Source organism: Stegodyphus dumicola, chromosome 2, assembly GCF_044657685.1.
Source record: "Stegodyphus dumicola isolate Sdum_Otavi_A_Nest chromosome 2, ASM4465768v1".
Classification (NCBI taxonomy): domain Eukaryota; kingdom Metazoa; phylum Arthropoda; class Arachnida; order Araneae; family Eresidae; genus Stegodyphus; species Stegodyphus dumicola.
The window spans coordinates 181,263,705-181,269,290 of NC_140769.1; the positions used below are offsets into that span (position 1 = coordinate 181,263,705).

Below are 5,586 nucleotides of genomic sequence, written 5' to 3' on the forward strand. Positions count from 1 at the left end.
TAAGCTCCAACATGGTATGGAAAATTGCTAGATCGCTGAGGAGCACACAGACAAGATATTTACAACCGATTGACTTCAGGGAGCAAACTCATGACTCCGAGGCAGAAAGCGCAGAAATTTTTTCTTTAAACCGCAGCAAGGTCTAGGAGAGGCACACAGATGAAGATACAGATCATGAAAATCAGATTTATCAATCAGTTGATAGTATCAAAAGTAGGCAAAATTCAGATTTTGTTAAATTTACATCCCCGACAGAAGTAAAAGAAATTATTTAAAAATTAAAGAAAAGAAAAGCGAAGGGTTTCGATGATATAAATAATGAAGCGTTGCAAACCCTCCCAAGAAATTGTATTGTTCTGCTCTGCAACATTTTTAATGCTTAATGCTTGTATCAGACTTGCCCATTTTCGGCATCAGTAGAAACACTCTCTAGTAATTACCCTTCTGAAACCGGGAAAAAATCCTTGTGATGTGAACAGCTACAGGCCCATCAGTTTACTTCCCGTAATGGGAAAGATTTTTGAAAGAATTCTGAGAATCCGGCTGACGAAGCATCTGGAAAGATTAGATCTCATCGACCCGAATCAATTCGGATTTCGTTCCGGACATTCTACTACCCACCAAATTATCAACTTAATTGAATATATAGCGCAAGAGTTCCAGAAAAAAAAACGGGGTTGCTGCATGCTACCTCGATTTTGAGAAAGCCTTCGATCGAGTGTGGCATGCAGGCCTCATTTATAAGCTTTCAAACTTTATTCTGCCAAACACTTTTCTCAAATTAATGATTTCTTTCTTAAAGTGGAGAACCTTTCAAGTAAGACGTGGGGACTCATTGCCAAGTAAAAAAGTCATATATAAAGGCGTCCCGCAAGGTAACGTCCTCTCACCTAAATTATTTTCAATTTATATTAATGATATGCTTCACCCGTTCTCAAGTAAAGTGCTAAAATATGCCGACAACACGGTCATTCTCACAAATTCGCGAAACCCCCAGAATGCGGTGGATAAACTCCAATTTCAAATTAACAAAGTTGACGCTTGGTGCAAACTGTGGAAAATCAAATTTAATCCTTCCAAGTGCAGTATAGTGCTCTACCGGAGGTACAAGAAAAATCAACAACTAAATATTGATATTAAAATTGACGGTATTCCTATTCCCACTGCAAGTTACTACAAATATCTCGGGGTGTATGTGGATAAAACTCTTTCCTTTCATGAACATGTTAGCTACACGATTAATAAAGCAAATGCAGCTTTTATGGCCATCTATCCGCTAATTGGAAGAAACTCGAAATTCAATCTGAATATAAAGCGCACACTTTATGTTACTCTTATCCGACCAATTTTACTTTACGCAGTCCCAGCCTGGACCACTAAACGAATAGACAGAAAATGAATGTTCTGCAAAATAAAATACTCAGGTCTATTATAGATGCTCCGTGGTTTATTAGAAATTCCCAACTGTATGATGATTTAAAAATTAGACCCATTCAGGAGGAAATACTAACTACTGCTCATATTTTTTATGAGAATGTCAAATTTTCCCTATCCTGCCATCAGAAATCTTACTGAATGTGACCCTACACAGGAGAATGTTGTCAAACGACCTCGTTCAATACACTACAACTTCAGGTGGTGGTGATGTATATATTGTAAATATTGTCTTTCACCTTATTTTCTTATCCAAGTTTTATTATTACGAAGTATTTAACCGCATTTACTCAAGTACCTATTCAAGTCAGTGTGTGTTCGTGTTTAGTGCTGTGATTATTACCAAGAATTGTGGTAGTGCTTAATTTACTTTTGGACTTTGTATCCAAGATGGACAGGATTTGGCAAAACCAACTTATTTAGTTGTGTAACTGTTAAACAGGATTTATACTCACTCTCGTGAAAACAAGAAACGCCTCTGTTAATTAAAGCCTATTGGCTTTCAGGATCATGTGACCTTCAGCCTCTTGCATTTAGCGATGAGTTCAAAAGTTTAAGATTAATTTATGTTTAAATACATTTCAAGATATTAAGGACATTGTTTGTGCGATTAATATCAGGACTGTTTACTCATGCATAATTATTTAATGCAATGTATGTTATCGTGATTTCATGAATAATGTTAGCGCCAATAAGATTGCGATATACTAAAATTTTAATAGAAACTACAATTCCTAGATGTCGAATACATGAAATTATGCAAATTGGTAAATGAATGGCTGAGTGTCACGATATGAAATCTGTGTTTGTTTCTTGAAAATTTTCAAAACTTCTGTTTAAATTCAGATTTCATGTTCTTTTTTGGCCGAAAAGTGGCTGAAGGGCTGAAGTTTCGGGAAAACTCACTCCAAGTTCCATTCCCGTGTTTTATTGGCTGAATGAGGTTTCATTAGTTTTATTCACGCGTAATGTGTTATTTATTATTTCATGCTCACCTTATCATTAAATTATATCGTGAATTTCTCCGAGAAGGTATTTCTGTACATAGTAGCCTTGATGTTCTTTGCTACAATTAAATTATCTAATCTGTTAATTTCTTTTAAATTCCTACATCATTACAGCTGTGAAAATAATTATTCTTAAGTTTTACTGAAAGTTAGATTTAAGTTAAACTTACCTTTCGATTTTCTTGGTTCTGTGTCACAATATTCGCTAAAATCGGAAATTTAGGTAAATTTAATAGTTTAAAAACGAAGTTTAACGTTTACTGTGCTCTGCTGGAGAGCTCGTAGGTATCTTATTGAAAACCAGTTCTTCCTAAATCCTGAAATTTATGTCTGTTCTCAAAATTAGATGATGTACTCCTAAAAAGTGATTTATGAATTTATTAGTATACCTTGGCCATGTTTTGAACTTAGAAATCTCGTTTTGAAAGTAATTTTGATCTTACTTACCAGCACAATCAGCTTCATGCTTAGAAACGTTTTGTAAGAAAAAAACTTCGCTTTTGATTTTTTATAAACTTTTAACTGTAGTGCGTCATAAATGACTTAATCCATTTTATTTGGATATTAATCTGACTTGTTCTTGCGGTTGTAATTAGATAGTTGTCAAGGTTGGTAACCTGCTAATAGATTAGGATGACTCGGTGTGGTAGCCGTGATCATGAGTGAGTTTTGTCAGACCACAGAAATTGCACATTTAATGAGGGAATGAGAGCACCTGAAAAAAAAGGGGAAAAATGTTAATTAGTATCTCAAGCTGTCATTTTTAATGTCAAAAATATTTTTATTTTTTGTAGCATATGTGAAGACAAATGTATATACATACTATATATACTGACAGTTATACACATAGCATGCTAATGTACATCCATAGCTTAAAAACACTTGCATTATACCATAAAAAAAGACGAAATAGTTAAGATTTTGGTCTACTTTTAATTACGATACAAAAGTTTAGTTTTTACATATATCTGGAATCGAAGGCTTTATTTTGAGAGAGGAGTCCTTCTAATCGGAAAGAGCCTTTTCTTGGAATCTTTTTCTTTATCATTTTGAGGGCTGGCTTTCATGCTTGGAAGACAAACTCTTAAAAACAAAGCCAGCACGGGAAAGTACGCTTCTAATAGGATGAGAACTGGACAGAAGAAAACTGATATTCTTTAGTTGTGAAACAAGTAGGCGTGAACGTTTCGGTCGAGATGAATCGACAACACTAAACTTCCCCCAAAACATTTCAAAACGGGAAAAAACACTTCATGTAAATCGCTCCATAAGATGAACAATATCTTAGTGTAGTGGTTTCTAAACAGTGGGTCGCGAGTCAGCAAATGAGTCAAGGCATAAATTTTAGTGGCTTTGCATGCATAATAGAGAAAATTAGTTGCAAAGTTTAATTTGCATTTTCCATATCCGGAAAATCTGAGAAATTTTATAGTTAACAGAGAAACAGAGAGGGAAAACCTTGATAAGCGAGATTACTCTGATTGTTTTTAACAGCAAATTTTATAGTGTTAGGTGGAAAATTTTTAAAAGCGTCATCAAAAATAGGAGGAGAAAGATTTTTCAATATAAAAAGCTTTCAAATAAGGGAATTCTTGAGCAAGAGACACGAAGAATTAACTTTATAAAGATCTGAAATGTGTGCCTTTCGTATATATCTGTTGTGTAGTGATTAACACAGCCAGTCAAGTATAGATCATCCTGTTAGTACATCTATTTGGCAACTGAAAGATCGCTGTTCGACTCTCAGCAAGAGTATCTCCGAAGTTTTATATTTCCATCTGCAAAAACAAAGTTTCTGCAGTATCTCCCAAATTAAAGCGTAATAGATGACTACTCGTCACTCGATTTGGCTGAGTGAACCTGATTTCGCCAGTCGGCTTTTGATTTATGATAAGGATGAGGAAGGTAAGGAAACGTGACATTCCTCCTTTACGCACTTCGCACTGTTGTGGTTAGCATATCCAGCTAGTAGCTGAAAATTCAGTGGTTCGATTCTCGGGGAAAGCATAGTCGATTTTTCTCATTTTGAGCTATGAAAACATCTAATATTCTTTACAACATTAAATGAACGAAATGCTTTTTCTGTGGCAGAATGAAATGATTCAGCGTGAGATAGAAGAAAAGCAGAAGGAAACCAAAATTTGGACAAATAAAAACTGCTTTATATTCTGTAACTAAATATTTAGTAACGAGATTTTCTCAGGAATTTTTCACTCAGTGAACTCGGCGATTTTTCTCATTAAAATTTAATTCTAGTTTCTTTTGACATTACGTCGCCCTTTTACGACGTTATAGTTGAAAAAAAAAATGACGGTAGGCTTTCTCTTTTAGTTTAAACAGCCACTTTTGTTTAAAGCGTAAGATTACTAATAGAAGTATGAGGATATAGAACAAATAAAACCAACAAAGATTTTACACACTCATATATTTTATTTTTTATTACATTTATTCTTTCAAAATGACCCTATGTAAAATTGGTCGATGATATGAGAAATAAGATACACAATTTAAGATTGTATAAACATTAGGCTATTTCGAAGCATGAAAAAATGTAAACTGAGGAATGCCCCCGCGTGGACTCGAACCACGGACCTCTCGAATGCGCGTCGAGCGTGCTGACCGCTACACCACGAAAGCACGCGGCGAAAGAAGGCGGGAGAAATACCTTATATACTCCCCCTTCTAAACAGCGACTGGGGATGAGAGGACCCAATCGCTAAATCCTGGTGGTGGAGAATCGTCATCCACCACCTTTTAGTTCCAGCGCCACTATGGAGACATTAGGTTATTTCGGAGCAGGAGACGTGAAAAATGAGCAGCGCCTTCACCGGGACTCGAGCCACGGGACTCTCAAATACGCGTTGAGCGCGCTGACCACTGTATCATGAAGGCATGCTAAGAAGGCGGGAGAAATACCTTATAAGATGTATTCAGATACAGTCCTACTAAATGTTAAATCTGTAAATGAATTGCCAAGTGTACTTGGATAGTAGGCATCATATTGAGATTAAAATTCTTGGCACCGTATTGAGATTAAAATAGCGTTTCATAAAATTAAATGCCTTTTCATTTCTTTGGTGTCTACATTAAATCCGCCGTCACAATAATAGGACCAACTGCATCTACAGTAATCTTCCTCGATTAA

At 35.6% G+C, this 5,586-nt stretch overlaps 1 non-coding gene across 1 annotated transcript; it reads right to left on the bottom strand.

The window, feature by feature from the left end:
• Nucleotides 1-5,005: 5,005 nt before the first annotated feature.
• Nucleotides 5,006-5,078, bottom strand: TRNAA-CGC (transfer RNA alanine (anticodon CGC)). Its single transcript has one exon. It is a non-coding gene; the product is annotated as a tRNA-Ala (tRNA).
• Nucleotides 5,079-5,586: the final 508 nt, after the last annotated feature.